This window comes from Manacus candei, unplaced genomic scaffold, assembly GCF_025592945.1.
Source record: "Manacus candei isolate 608988 ecotype Guabito, Panama unplaced genomic scaffold, ASM2559294v1 h1tg000065l, whole genome shotgun sequence".
NCBI lineage: Eukaryota > Metazoa > Chordata > Aves > Passeriformes > Pipridae > Manacus > Manacus candei.
The window spans coordinates 10,783,847-10,800,024 of record NW_026138113.1 but is presented as its reverse complement, the minus strand read 5'-3'; the positions used below and the strand labels follow the sequence as shown (position 1 = coordinate 10,800,024).

Here is a 16,178-nt window from a genome sequence, read left to right as displayed (position 1 = left end):
AGGTAGTTGGATGTTTCTTCATTGTCCTTGAAAAATGTCACATTCTGGGTACATTTTGCTACATTCCCATGAGTTGGAAACTTTTCAGAATGAGGATTTGTGCAAGAAGAAATGCACCTCTTATCTGCAATAACTTGCATTTAGTTAGAATAAAGTCAAGCAGGTAAGAGCTCCAAATGTGATCTCATTCACTGTCTTACATGTGTGCGTGCACACATTGTAGTATGAGCATGAAAAATAAGATTAATAATCATTCAACTAAATTATATTGTATTCTTACTATATAGAAGAATATTAGGGTCCACTTTCCATCATCCTAGATTGATCTTCAGCAAAACAGTCATCTTATCTTTTACTTAGAGTGAAGAGGTTTCCAGGTGCTCTGAATGAGTTTAAGACAACCAGCCTTTTAAACATAAAGTTGAGCAATGAACCAGGTTCAGTAACATAGAACCACACTGAATGTTCATTTTAAACACAGCACATTACTGGTCAAGGAGAGTTGGAGAACGAGGATGGAACTGAGTGCACTTAAGCTTCCTCAAGAGCACTAGTTCAGTGTTGAATCAGTCCTCCATTTTAAGTCACTGTCTGTACCTGACCACGTCTATACCTTGTGCTCTTACCCCTTCTCTTTTGGCAAACATTAAACTTGGGAAATATTCAGAGGTATGACGTATGTAATTATCAAAAATAATACATTTAACCTGCTGATGGATAACCCGTGCAACATAAAAAGGGGAAAAACTCAAACTCGGTGGATAAAGAGGGTGGTCACGGGGCAGGCAGGGTTCCCTTCGCAGGGTTCCTCAGCCCGGACCCGTGCGGAGCCCTCGGATGGGATGAGCCACCTTCAGCTCTTTAAGGCAAAGGCAGGTGAGGATCCCCAGCGCTCAGGATGCCCGAGCCTCTCCCGGGCTGTGCCGGCTCCCAGCGCTGTCAGTCCCAAAGCGGATTGGGAAGCGGGGCGAGGGTCAAGGACTTACTGCGCGGCGCTGCCCTCCAGCCGGCTCCTGCTGCGGGGAGGTCTCGGCGCTGCCTCCGGGCTCCGCTCCCCGTCCGACCGCCACCCGCGGCTCCGGAGCAGCGCCGGCGAGCGTTCAAACCCGCCTGCGGTTCCCCGGGGCGCCTTGGCAAAAGGGCTTTCAAAGGATGCCCTCCCTGTCCCCGAGGCGCCCGCCTGCAGCGTCTGTCACACGGGGATGAACAGCTGCCCGCCGCCCCTCCGGGAGCATCCCCCGCATCCCCCCGGGTGCCCCCCGCACCCCCCCGTGCCCGCTGCCTGTCTCCCGGCCTCCCCTTCCCGGCGGGCATCGCCCCAAACCATGAGGGGCTCTGGGCACGTCCCAGCCCCGGCGGGCGCCTCCCCCGTGGCCCCGCGGCTCAGGGCCCGCCCGGTGCCACCCCCGCCCGTTCTCCATCCCTCCCTCCATCCCTCCCTCCCGGGTGCAGGGAGATGCCCCGGCGCGGAGTTGACGGCCGCGGGGAGCGGGCGGCACGGCCGGCCCTGGAAAAGTTGTGTGCCTCCCTCGCCGGGGGGAAGGCGGGCTGCGGGGTGCGCGGGAGAGGGAGGGGGAAAAAAACCACCACCCCAAAGTGCTTACACGAATTTCCCAGCGCTAGACCTGCCTCCGAGATCAGCCCAATAAGAGCTGTCAGGGGAGGCTCCCGGCTCACTTTTCCACATCGCTTCACAGTTACATTTGGCAGGCAGGCAGGCACGGCAGCGCGCTCAGCCCCGGAATTAGCGGATTTATTTGGAATATCCCTGCTTTCCTGGAGACGTGCTGCTGCCGCTGGCTCGTGCGAAGGGAGAAATTAATAACTGCGCTCCAGCATGCAGGCACAGAGAGCCGGGAAGCCCAGCAACCAGCGTCTCCTCCAGCATCAGCAGCCTCGGAAAGCATGAGAAGAAAATCTGGAGAATCTTGCCTGTTCCCGGGGACTGGCTGATGTTTTTTTACCTCGCCCTTTCAATCCGTGCGTGAAGTGGCTGTGGGCGAGCGGTTCCCTTGCTCCTTGAAAGAGTGAGTATTCATTTTATTAATACAATTTGTGGCTGGCTGGCAGAGGGCTCTCGCTCCGCGGGTTTCTGTCTGACTTGGGCTCTGTGTGCGTGCAAGGTGCGCTGTGCGAGCGCCTTCCTCGTCCATAGGTGCGGTATTGGGCTGAACTGTGGTGCTTCATTCGGTCAAGATGTTTTCAATTTCCCGATAATGAAAACGCTTTTTAGGATTTTTAAAATTATTATTATTCCCTGGAGAGGAGAAGTGGTGGTAATTGTGTTTCTCCTCCCGTTTGGTTTTTTTGGGGGTGGTTTATTTTCCTTCCCTTCTTCACCCCCCTATAAACGATCAGAAGGACTTTGGATCACAGAGGGTTGCTTCCAAGGCTGGAGAACCCGTTTCTTTTCCTTGTTTTCTTATTTAGTACAATAAGTCTCTGGGCTATTTCACTGTGTTGAATAGATGCAGGGCTGCATTCATGCATTGAAATAGATTGCAGTTTTCGTGCTGAGAATAAAAATCACCCACCAGCCAGATATGTAAATGAGGGAGGAGGAGGCTGGAAGAACTGTGAGGGGGGGAAATCCCCCTGTTTTATCACCATCTTCCCTCCTCCAAAAGCTTTGCACCCCCTAAATAAGTAAATAAATAGGAATGGCTTCACAGCTTCCTTTCCTACTTTCGGAGAGGAAAGCATCCCAGAAATACCGCTCTTCCTCTTAAAAGCTCAGATGGGAATGAATCTTTAGCCATAACTAGCCAGGAGTCATCCTTGTCCCACAAGTTGTTTTGCTTTGGTTGCCTAAACAGAGAATGCACCCAGCTGAAACTTGGGAGAGGGGGAAAGCTCCTCAGCTCCAGTCCCTCGCTGCCAAGGCTCCCAGAGAAGAAAGGCAGGACTCTCTGGCCCCCGGAATCTGGCTGTGCCACTAAACGCTTCATCTTGCCTTTGAGGGAGGCAGAGGAGTAACACATCTTTCCATTCTGCTTGGCTACACTGTCTGCCGGGTAGCAGCATCCCAATCGGGAGCCCCGAGCTGCCAGGCAGCATCCCTGCTAGACAGCATCAGACCTGAGCACGGGCTTGGCTGGGGAGGCTGGGAGGCACTGCAAAGCTTCAGCACAGAAAGCCTGTGGCAGTTTCTAGGAGGGTAATATAAAAGAGATTAATTCAAATCCTTATTTAGACTCTGCCTACCGCCATGAAGGTGACACTACTTAACACAGGCAGGAATTCCTCTGCGGTTCGTTGCTGTTCAGTCATGTCTTGAATTTGTCTCAATTCAAACAGTTTGCATTCAGTACCAGACTAAATAGGGTGGAATCAATCCAACCTGGCACAGAACGGCTCTACACAAACCTGCTCGTGTTGCCAACAGGTATCAAAGTCTGTACCCTCGCTTCTCCCTCCCTCTTTCTCTCTTTCAGGCAGGCACAAACACACACGCTCTGTTTCATGCAAACGAGTCTGTCTCCTCTGAAAGTAGGAATAAACACTCATACAAGTTTTATAAAGGCTGACACCTCTAAACAGCCAACTTGATCTCATAAGCGGCTCACCATTTGTGGCTCTGGTTATCGCTGCCAGATGTTTTTTGGGGGATGCTGGTTGTAAGAACTCAAATAGCATTAACTGTTTATTGTTTCAAATCTACCATGTTAGTGCTTAATAGAAGGGAAGCTAACAGCTGCTCACTTCAGTTTCAATTAAAGAATAGAGCTGATAACTACCAAAGCTATAGATAAAGAATCCTCTTAACTTCACTCATCCTCTTTTGGAAATTCTTCAAGAGTTTCTCTGCAATGAGGAGAAGGAGAAATATGCAGTGCTCTTGTATGAATGATGATCCTCCTCTGTGTTCAATACTAGACTGCTATGTACCAGCAGAGATTTCACAATAGACTTCTCAGTAAATATAAGGAAGTAACAAAAAAATTCAGAAGACTGAAAAATTACCCTTGTGCATATTTTGCCTCTCTTAAATAAAATGATAAAGCATCTACAAGGAGTCAGTATTTTACATACCTGTGAAATTATCCAATTTCGCACTCATAAAATCCGATAACATCAAACCCCAAAAGCTCTCTGTAGTGTCACCTCCCAGCCTAATTGTGTGGATATTTGTGACAGAAGAACCCTAGGAAAGGAAGTGATTATTACATGATATTTTAATCCATTAAACCTTATTGTTCCACCTTTCTGCTTACAGAATGAGCCCAGCTCTCTCCCGGCTTTCTCCTTGGCTATTAACTCCTTCCTTTTTCCAAAACTTGCATCCTGGCTGTGGAGAACTTTGATTTCCATGTCTAGTTGTAAGCTGAGGGCCTTCAGTGTCCTCAGAGATCAAAGTATTTCATGTAGGTTGGTTAAATTATCCAGCTGAGCAATTTGTTAACTGGGCATGCTACTGGCCAAGAAACTAACTTTGGACATTTTCTTCAATATTAAAAAATCAATAACACTATGTGTGCCTGCTTAACAAATGCAACTGGTTTTAACAAGAAGTATCCCCATATAGGACAGCTACTCCTTCTGCATCTTTCATTAAAAAATAAAGGGAGTTTTCATCACTGTGAGGTGAAGTAGAATCCTCCTTAGATGAAGTCACTCAGTGCTTTTTCAATATACTTTAGTCATTCCCATCAGCTCCTGCTACTGAGGTCCAAACCAGAGTTGTAAGGGGGGAAGTAGTCCCACAATCAGATTTAAATTCACTTTTTATCACTTGTAACCATCAGGATTTTTCCAACCACGTTACACCCTTATCAAATACATTTATTTGATCCCTGGACACTGTATTTGGATCGCTGTGAACACATGATGCATTGTCTTCTCTGGAAAAAATATACTTGTACTCCCTTCTTCAGGATACACAACTGTTCCAAGAACACACAATCAGCCATGGATGTAGATTTAGGTCTGTTACCCCTTGAAGTACTTCCTGAATTTTCTATCTCCTCTTGCACAGTTGCAGGTTTCATCTCTTTAAATCTTCATTTTGAAATGAGGTTCCTACAGACTTTAGCTGGGACTTTTTCAGACACTTATTGAAAATCAGGGCCTGGAACCCACCCACTTGACTCTTGATACTCACAGATCATTTAATTTCCAAAACTTGAGAGTCTTTAAAGGGAAACAAATGCTGACCTTTGACTTTATGAGAGAGAAGGAAATGTTAACACGCACTATAAGTTATCGGAGCCGTGTATTTCTAAGTGATGGTTGTGTGTGCTTTGTGACAGAGAGCAACTGCTCATGATACTTAGTAAAACAGGTATTTTTATAGCATACCTCATAACCATATATCTTAGCAGTATTCCTTTTCCATTTTAATATTATTAAAGCCTGACCTACTGTTAATACTGACAGTTGTATGCTTACATTAGACACTAAAGTGGTGTCATAAGAGTCTTTCAACTACGAGTATAAAATAATAAAACCTAAATTCTTGCAGTAGGAGGCAAATGCTAAGGCAATTTGAGCTTGGAATGTTTTAAGCATCATTGCTACCAGAAGATCACATCAATAGAATTAAATTAGATCATGGAAACTCAACATTTTTCTTAGTGTTGTTGCCATAGAAAAGGTGGCTCACTTCATATCTTTCCAAACATAACTATTTGAGCAGTAGACAGACAGAGAACAAGGTAAAGTCCAATTTGAGATTTCAAATGTGTGTGTATATATATATATTTATTTGTTTTCCTCTCAGACAGATCCCTTTGTTCTAGAATCTCTTCGGCACGTTTCTCATTTTGTAAATCAAGTAAATAATGCCAACTCAGTGGCATTAATAAAATTTTGTTCCCAAAATACGTTAGGTACTGATGGTATCTGGAGTAGTAAATGCAAGCTGAAAAGAAAAAAAAAGTATTTCTGAACCAGTTCAGTTACCAACAAATGGATTTCAAAGCATCTGACTCCAGACAAAAGACTGATTTCTACCTGCCTTAGTCATGAGCCTTCATCCATGAGCTGCAGTGATAACACTCATAGAATTGATTTTCCAAGGTGCTGATCATGATGTGCCTTGTGAAAATCATTTGAAATTGAGAATGATCAGCACCTTGGCTTGGCTTGCAAATTAGCAGTGCCTGCCAGTCCTAGAGCTGAGCGAGGGAAACCTTCCAGGAGAAGTGTCCCCTGTGCCCTGCGGTGCCCGAGTCACAGACAAGCTCAGGAAGGGCTTTCTCGGTGTGTCTCGATGAGGTCTTTGCAACAGGTTTGGGAGTTCAAAACATTATGAAAACAGCCAGTCTTGGCAGTTTCAACCTTCTAATCTGGTGTGTGTTTGGGTGAAGTGCCTCTCTGCAGGGAAGCAATGTTCCTGTTTGAGGAACTCTGACAAACCCATTTCCTTTGCAGCCACTGATGATCATAATCATCATATGCATGTATATATTTTATAGTTTTATGTTTATATATAATATAAATACAAACATAGGAATACATATTTATCTTTATATGTATATATATTATATCCAAGCCCTTAATACTAATGCAAATGGACTGTATGCACTCAAGAGGGAGTGCAATTCACTAATTGAGTTTTGCAACACTTCAGATGTGAATCTCTCTCATGGATTAAATGTAACAGCTCTGATTGCCTTTTAAGTAACAGATCATCAAAACTTAATGTCACTGAAGCTTAGACTGAGTTCTGTATTCTGTATGTGGCCTTTATTTTTTGTGCACTTCCAAAAGTTAGATTAAAAAACCAAAACAAATAAATGGGGGGAAAAAAACCCCCAAAAACCAAAACCTCAACTTGGCAACTGCCAAAGGAATAAGTCTAACACTGAAGAACCCTAATTCTTTCCAAACAACTAATTTTAAATCAATGGTAAAACTGCCATCAAATTCAAGGATGCAAAATTGAAGAGCTCCACTTCTAATTTCATATGTCTCAGCAGAAGAGATTTGAGTAGGTTTCTTGCAATCCATATATACATGTGGATGTTTAGGTACATGTGCATAGTCCAGGTAGGTTAACGTTTTTCCTTTTTAAAGATTTTTTTATGTACACACACATTCATACATATGTAGCTTTCACTGAGTCATGATGTCCACTCATAATTTTATATTCTTAGTTGAATCCAAATAAATACCAGGAAAACTTAATTATAATTTAATTATGATTAAGTTTTCCTGGTATTTATTTGGAAAGTTTAATAATAATTAAACTTTCCTTAATTATTACGTTTTCTTTAATTCTGTAGAGAACACTTAACACCTTTTAAAGAAACCCAGTAAAAATGAAAGTTCTGTTGTATATATATATATATATATATATAAAGACTGAAAAAGAAGCCCAGAAAGCAAGATATTTATGTCCTTCATTAATATTTAAATGTTTTTTCGGGAAGTACAGGATAAGCACATCCCAGCTGCTGGAACTCTCCTGATAAACAAAGCCCCAGGCAGAGCATGGGTAACACCTTTCTCAGTCGCAGCCCAACCTGTTTTCCCTTTTCATGAGCTCTCTGTGTTGTACACAACTCACCTTTTTCTTCCCTTCTCTCCTTTAAAAGTGATGTAGGTCTTCAAAATCTGTAATACACCTTCCTAGGGCGGGCATGGCTGTGAGAGATGAGGTTGGCATGAGCTGAGGCTGTTAAGTCTATAAGCAATGCAGTTCTATTTTAGTCCAAGGAAAATCGCTTTAATCAGTGGACTGGAGAGAATAAAAATGACTTCAGATCACTTCTTCCTCTTACTACAGGATGGAAGCAACACTGATGCACCTACTTTTGTTCTGTTTAAGTTTCTGGACCGCTTTGGTTGTCTGTCTTTCTGTTCTGAACCTCCCTCATGGAATTCTCAGCACGATGGCATGAGGTGAAGTGATGTTCTGACACACATCAGTGGAGTGTCTGACTCCTATAAATCCCCAAACCTTTCTTTTTTTTTTCTTTTCTAAGTGCAAGGAGTTGAAAGGGACAGTTTCAAACACCTTTTGTTCTATGGTAGAGCTAAAATAGCCGTGTTGTCATTTTAATGTCTGTTCCTCTTTTATCAGCTGTCACGAAAAAGAAAAACAAAATCAACCAAAAAAATTCACACACACGAAAAGCCACAAACCCAAACCCACATCCAGAACCCCCAAACAAACAAACAAACCCCAAAACAACCTTAAAATGTTGTAGATACACATTTCACTGGAGAGGAAACTTCAGCTTCCAGCTGTGGAGCACATGGAGCCTCTTTGTCCCGTTCCTGTTGGATCCATGACTGGAAATCCTGAGCACTACACAGTGCAAGGAGTCATAAAGGTAAAAAATAGTTTGAAAGTTCTAACAACACACTTGGTGAGGGGTTTTTTTTAAAGCATTCTGGTTCTCTAAAGTAGTGAACACTTCTGAAAAGACTGACAGCTTTATATACAAAGAGTCTGAGTCTTGGCAGCTATAAAGTTAGCCCATATTGATTTTACTACCAAAGAGCAACAAAAATATCCCCAATAAGCAATTCTGTTGATACCAATAGAAGTTAAAAAAATAACATTACATCACAGGTTCAGGATACTCTTTTGGGGTTTGTTTGTTTGGATTTTTTTAGATAGGGCTTTCCTAATAGTAAATATTTGCCAAAAATTATTTTAAAAAAAATTAGATAGTCACTTATCTAAAATAGTCTTTGTAGATGTTAAGTATCATGTTGAGAAGTCACAGAATAGCAGACAATTTGTTACAATAGATTACTTTGATTAAGGGGGATATGTTTCAATGTCATGTACGTGTAATTTTTTCCTTATCCCAAAGCATTAGTCAAGTTGTGTAATGACCTATATCCTCATCTCAACCAGTTGTGGTGTTTCACAGTTAAAGCACAAGAGGAAGGAAACTAAGGAAGAGGAATTTATCTTAGAAAAACTTTTTTAAACCTTCCTTCTCTCTGACCCTGAAACAGACCCCTAAAACTGAAGTGCCCCACTTTTGCTAATAATAACCTTCTAGATTGATTAATGAATCTCTCAATAAATATTAAAGGTCTAAATACTGAAGAAACTGTTACATTTTTGCACCTGCATGTGCATTTGTGCATGTCTGTACTTCCTCAGTGCAAGTACACGGATTCCATCAGCTCTATCCAGTGCAAAGACTAACCCTGTGCTTAAAGCAGTCCCTTAACATTTGACACAAGCTTAGGAACTCACTTAATAACCTAAAGAACTGTTCAGAAGTGTTTAACTATAAAGAGTAGCAGTGCATGACTAAGCTCAAAAAAAAATAAAGTGGGATATCTCTGTTCACTGATTTACTCCGTGTGCAGGGTAAAGAAAGAGAGAGATGGTGTCTGTTGCCATTGCTGCTGAAATAAATAATGCTTTAGATATCTCCTTTTGATTTTCCAGGCAGCCATAAGCAAATTGCCATGAGTAATATATCAAAATAAACTCGGACAATAGATTTGCACTTGTATTGGCAGCATCCCCTGACAGCACGAAGTATAATTCACCCTCCTGCAATCGTGTAACATTTCCCATCTCATTTCCCTTCCTTTGAAATTTCAGGTGCTTGGCCAGAGGAAAGGATGTGTGGATAATGCTTTAATGCTTTTCTGTGTTGCAGCTAACTCCAGGTGACGTAACAGTCCCTTAAAATCACTGCTAGTCGGGGAAATTCAGCGCAGCTCCCCGGGATAATTGTGACTTCCAGCAATGCCTGGAACGTGCCTGGCCAGGAGTGTGGCTGCTGGCTCGAGGCCACTGCCAGCCCCTCTGCCTGTGCAGTGGGATGTGCTGGATCACAGGAGTTCCCCTGGTCTGAGCAGCACTTTGATGTTGCCTGGCTGGGGCAGGGGGAGAGGCTTCCATCCCCAAAACCTTCCAACACCCATGAACAGAGGCACACGGGATTGCCATGGTTGGATACCAGGAGTCCATCAGAGATTTAAGTTTACTGTCCCTAATTTCTTTTTTTCTCCTCTTCTCCAGAAGTTATCCTCCACTTAGTTTTGTTGATTCAACTATTTCTCTGACTGCTCTCTGAAGCATATAGTCAAACTTCACATGCTTTTTGTCAGCACAGTTGTTTCCAAAACTTCCTGTCGTCGTTCTGTAGTTTATGGGCTTTTTAGCTGTGGGTTAAAAACTTGAAGGAAAAGACTTCTCAAAGCAAGGTTTTGTTGAAAATTCTTTTGTTAACCCACATTTCACTGATGTGTCTTGCAGTGTTGATTGCAAACAGCACAACTGCAGGGACTGCAATGGAGAAGGGATGGGGATGGAGATGAATTATTTGAAATGTGTAGCTTGCATGTTGTGGGGGCTGAGGGGGGGTGGGACAAGAACCTCTTAAATTAAAATTGCTCTTGGTGGAATAATAGCATGAGCAATGCCCTAACCCAGCTCTGTCAAAATGATTTGGCTTTAAAAACACCTTACTATTAAAGGCGTTTAAGTTAACAAGATCATTTTGACAGAACTGGGTTAGGGAGTGACTGCACACACAGTTCTGCTGGCAGATAAGAGGCAGTAAAGTCTAGCCAGGGCATGCAAGTGGCACTTTGCAGTGGGCACTGTGAGCAGGATCTGAGCTACTGCCATGGCAGCTTGTCTGATTACAGCCTCAGTCCCTCTGGTCTCACAGTTAGGTGGAGAATCGCTTCTTAATTTTAATTTTTTGGGAGTACATGACTGATCTTTGCCCAAATGAGTAATCCGCTGAAGAATAGGAGTTGTTATTTATGGCAAGAAGTATTCATTCCTTTGCAGCATGACAATGCTGCCTTATCCAAGGGGATTTCAATCACGTTCAGGTACAATTTAATGGATATATACTGGAAACAGGGGGAGTGCAGAGCAAAGGTGTGCAGGCATGACATGATTATTTGTTGGTCATGGCTCTGGTGGACTTTGGTTTTGTTCCACTTTATTGGCAAATTAAAAACCTTATCACAGTTCTTGTAAGGGTGAGGGATGGAGCAGCTCTGCTGTAGGGAAAGGCTGAGAGAGTTGGGATTGTTCAGCCTGGAGAAGAGAAGCTTTGGGGTGACATAACTGTGGCCTTCCAGTACCTGAAGGGAGCCTGCAAGAAAGATGGAGAGAGACTTTGAAAAAGGGCCTGGAGGGACAGGACAAGGGGGAATGGCTTCAAACTGTCAGAGGGCAGGGTTAGATGGAATACTGGGAAGGAATCCCTCCTTGTGAGGGTGGGGAGGCCCTGGCACAGGTTGCCCAGAGAAGCTGTGGCTGCCCCTGGATCCCTGGAAGTGTCCAAGGCCAGGATGGACGGGGCTTGGAGCAACCTGGGCTGGTGGAAGGTGTCCCTGCCCATGGCAGGGGGTGGGATGAGATGATATTTAAGGTCCCTTCCAATCCAAACTACCCTGTGATTCTATGAAGAAGAGCAAGAAGAATTCCAACAAGTGGGACTGGAGCAGTAAGACCTACTATTTTTTTACTGAAAACTTAAGGCTCTGTTGTGCTGCCAGCTGGGAATCAGTGAAGGAAATATTGTGGTTCTTATCATGGTGGGAAGCCTTTGCATTGTGTTGCTGCTGTTGTTGGGAAAGGACCCTGTCTGAATCCTTGAGAAATGGGGCTAGGAAGCATAAGTTGTTGTGTAGCCAATACCTACAGAGGTAAAAGTAAACCTAAAAAAGTTTAAGGAACAAGATCAGTGTGAAATAAATGATAATAAAAAACCCCCACAGAACCAAACAAAAAGATATTTCAGATACTGTGGGGACAAAAATCCAGGAAGGTCAAAAATAGCCATAGGCAAAAAAAAAATAAAAATAAAAAAAGGAGTAAATTTAGCAATAATAAGGAATTTGCTTGGATGATGCCAGAGGAAACACTGAATGGTACAACGTACTTATACCTGTGTACAGACAGCCATAATGGATCCCAGTTTCCCTGACCTATTGAGAGGGGAAATACAAACCCTCATCATGAGCTGTGGAAAATGTGTGATAGTGTAAAGAGAAACTCATTGTTGCCTAATGAATTTCAGATAAAGGAAGGCACAAGATGTAAATTTTTATCAAGGACACCTGCTTAACCTTCCTATTTTATTCTCCTAACCTTTATGAAAACTTACCCACAGCTCTGTTTTGTAGTGTTAAGGATCCTTGTTTCTGGCAGACATTAAGTTAAATTAATTCTTCTGGATAAGAAGCCCATGTGGGTGTCTGGGTGGAATTTCAAGGCTCTAAAGGAATCACACAGAGTCCACTGGAACTCTCTGGGTGGTCAGTAAATGAACACCTCTCATCAATTATTTGAAGCTGCTTGTGTTGCAGTGTGGATTTTCTTATACTGAATTAGCATCAAAGGTAGAAATTGCATATTTAATGTACAAAATATAATGGATCCTGAAATTCTACAAAAAAAACCCCAAACAACTTTAGGCAAAAATCATCAACTTTTGTCTGGCATTTCTAGTGTAAATTATTTAAAGAAACCAGTACTCAAGGGAGTACTCAAGGGAGGGGTTTACCTTAATAATGGTTGCTTAGGAACTGATAAAATCTACCTTAATGAAATAGGGAGGTCAAAGGGCTTAGATGCTGCATATCAACACTGAGAATAAAATAAAGACTTTGTTGCAATTCTTAAGACAACCCTCCATGTCTCTTGTGTTAAAAAACACTAGAGTGGCTCAAATCTTTTAAACTAAGATCTTGGTGTAAATCAATGCACTAGCATTGTAATAAAGTGGTTCATTTGACCAGATGAATATTCTCTGGTTTAACTAAAAAAAAAAAAAAAAGGTTTTTTTTAGTTAAAGCTTTTTATGATCTTATTTTGCTTCTTTTTCAGTAAGTAGTTCATATCTTCTACTACCTTTATTAACTTTATTAATCTTTTTAACAAAGCTACTGCATTCCAGTGTTCACCTTTTAAAGCTACAAGATGATTTTAAAGTAATTTTGGCGAAATGAACCCCATCAGAGCTCATCATAACATTGTAAAGCTTTCCACCACTCATGCACAAAATGGGGACTGTGCAACTGTTGCAGCTGTCTGCTGCCATACCTGACTAACTATGCAGGGACTGAACCTGTAACCTGCGTAGATTTTAGTTCCAAAGAGTTTGTAGTGTATATTACATTGATTTCTGAAGCTGGGGTGCAAATACTGTGAGGTTATAAACTTCTGCTTTGTTGCAGCCACTTTCTGGCAAGACTTAAGCACTCCATGGCCCAGAGTTTTATGAGTAGTGCTCCAAGATTCAAGTCCCTGTGAAGAGAATAATATTTTTCTAAAACTCTATCAGCTCCTACAGTAAGTAGACAACAAACCACTCAGCTTTATCTGTACTTCTCTATAGGCTGTGAAATGAGAACAAAATTTATGAACACAGAGTTAAGTTTTTGAAACATAACACAGTTATTTGAATCTCTGCTACCGAACAGAGTGCCACATTTTCTTTCATCTATTTGCTACATTAAATAAATTCTTTATATTTTAAATATCACTCTCCCCTCTCAGGGATGAATGGAGAACTAAAGCTGTTTTGTAAACAGCTTTGCTGGATTAGAGTTTATCTGTAGTTGTATATATTGTACAGGGAGACCACTTAGAACAACAGTGAAGTTTTATTAAAGGAAAGAGCCCAAAGCCATTTGAACATGTGGAAATTCAAAGCAAAAAAACCACTTTTATCAACACTAGCAAAGTCTTGATGAGGATGGAGTAGTAGGAAAGACATGGAGCTGCTGGAGAGAGTCCAGAGGAGGCACCAAGAGGATCAGAGGGCTGGAGCAGCTCTGCTGGGAGGGAAGGCTGGGAGAGCTGGGATTGTTCAGCCTGGAGAAGAGAAGCTTTGGGGTGACCCCATTGTGGCCTTGCAGGGCCTGAAGAAGCTGACAGGAAAGATGGAGAGAGACCCTTGACAAGGGCCTGGAGGGACAGGACAAGGGGGAATGGCTTCAAACTGACAGAGCAGGTTCAGATGGGATATTGGAAAAAATTCTTGGCTGTGAGGGTGGTGAGGCCCTGGCCCAGGTTGCCCAGAGAAGCTGTGGCTGCCCCATCCCTGCAAGTGTCCAAGGCCAGGTTGGACAGGGCTTGGAGCAACCTGGGCTAGGGGAAGGTGTCCCTGCTCATGGCAGGGGGTGGGATGAGATGAGCTTTAAAGTCTCTTTCAACCCACCTCATTCTGTGTTTCTGTGGTTCTGTGAAATGCACTCTTTAAGGTCCCTGTACTTGTCCTCTTTTGGTTGCTTAGCAAAAGGTAGTTCTGGCTTCACTGGAATAATTTTGCTGTCATTCCACACTCACCACTTCTTTAGACCCTGCCATAATATAAGAAAAGGCAGTGCCACTGTGCCTTACCTGCTCTAGTCCTCCTTGATTGCCAGGTCTGCCTTTACATATGGCTTTTTAATAGCAACCTGATTCAGTAGCCAAATCAGTTTGTCCTACGTATCTAATCCAGAAGATTGCATTTTAGCTGCCAGGCATTTCTTGATTTTCCTATTAGCAAATGTGAAAATTGCACGGCCAAGTATTTAATAATGCCTTCCATCAGCTCCCAGTCACATCCATGGTGTTCTGCTTCCAAGAATAGAGAAGAAAAGCAATTCCTCAATTTGGTAAAGAAATCTGAGGTCTATACTACCTCCGTGCATTGCACAAAGTTGATGCCATGATTCACTGATGGAGCTGTGAATCCTAAAGGAGGGTCTGTTTCTCAAATAGCTCTTAAAATGCTCCTGCAGTGCAGGTTAAACTGTAGAGAATTATATCCAGCTCTGATCACATTCCTCTGCAGAACCAGCATCTGCCAAAGGCCCAGTGGATTTTTTTTTCTTTGCCCTGCACTGTCCAACACTTGCCCAACTTTGCTGAGGATCTCACAGCTTGGTGTTCAGTGAGCTTGTGTAACTGTGCTTCCACGGGGTTGTTCCATTGAATGAGGTTTAACAACACGGGATGTGCATCACTAACATTTCTGATGTGGTTTTGACTCGTTTGCCTTAAGGTATCGCTGAATACAGAGCTACTGTGAGGACACTGCAGTCACAGTGAATCTGAAGCATTAGTGTGAGTGGATAGGACCTAAATTTGATTGGAGTAAGTGAAGAGTAACAAGCAGGAAGTCTGGGGGAGGAACCGAGGAGGGTTGCACTGAAATGAACTTAATGCTTGCCAAGGATTGAGGAGTGACAGTCTGAAACCCAAATATCCTGTTCTTTCTTCAAACAAAAATGTTTCTGTTAGCATCACATTGTTTTATCTCATTTATTTCATCTCTTTTAGAAGGCAGCCTGTGTAGATTAATTAGGAACTGTTTTCAAAAAGCTTCTTGAATATGAAAAGAAGCACTTTGCTTTCTTTATTAACAAGACCAAATAATAATAATAGAAGTATGCCAACTTGTGCTGGAAGAGTAAGAAAATCAATCATGACCCACTTTGGCTGTTTTTAAGGTTTGGACAGAGTGAGGGGTAACATACTATTCTGTTTCTGGGGTGACTCTATTTCTGGGTCAAAAATAAAACCTGGAAACTCAGCTACAGAAAAGGACTCTTAAGTTGGATTTTCAGTTTATACCCCCAGTTTTGAATTTCATCCTAGATGTTGTTTGCAGATGATGACTTGTACTCTGTTTTGAAGTGGTTCTATTTCTCCTGTATTTTGATTCTGGCTCCATTGAATAAATCAGAAAAATCTGTCCCCTGGCTGGCACACACCCCCACATGTCAAAGGGGATATGAACCCCTATGAGCAAACTTCACCACTTTCACTGAAAGTTTAAGTTTTTCTCTCTTTTGATACTTTCTACCAACAAACGTGCCCCAGGAGATCTCTTTTATCATGTCCCAGGAAGCAGTAAACTCCATTTAATTCCCTCCACTAAAGAGGGTTTTCAGGCTGTGATTTGACCAACCCTTCCCATCAAGCCATGAGACTGTTTGTTGCTCCTCCTTTTCTGGGATGGAGAGAAGGATGAGAGATCAAAGGCCTCACATTTTTCCCAAAATTTCCTTGCAGGGGCTTGCTGTGTTGTCTGGTTTCTTTGTTTCCAGCTGAGCTGGCAGTGAGGCCCATCAGCCTCACAGTTGTGTCTGTAATGGATGTTCCCTCATCCTGGATGTGTTGTCCCAGCACTGCACTATTAGCTCCCTGCTCTTCCGTGCTGCTTGAGATATTGAGTTTTACTTTGGTAGCAGCTCTTCTCCCCTCTTAACAAGACAAGTTTCTCACAGTTTCAGAC

At 42.7% G+C, this 16,178-nt stretch overlaps 1 protein-coding gene across 3 annotated transcripts in view; it reads left to right on the top strand.

The window, feature by feature from the left end:
- The first annotated feature begins 1,582 nt into the window (after window positions 1-1,582).
- The window catches only part of CDH8 (cadherin 8), a 153,562-nt gene continuing 138,966 nt past the window's right edge, over window positions 1,583-16,178 (top strand). For all 3 annotated transcript variants that reach the window (XM_051805977.1, XM_051805976.1, XM_051805978.1), the window contains exon 1: window positions 1,583-2,027. The gene's annotated coding sequence lies outside the window, so the exon portion shown is untranslated. The remainder of the gene's footprint in view (window positions 2,028-16,178) is intronic.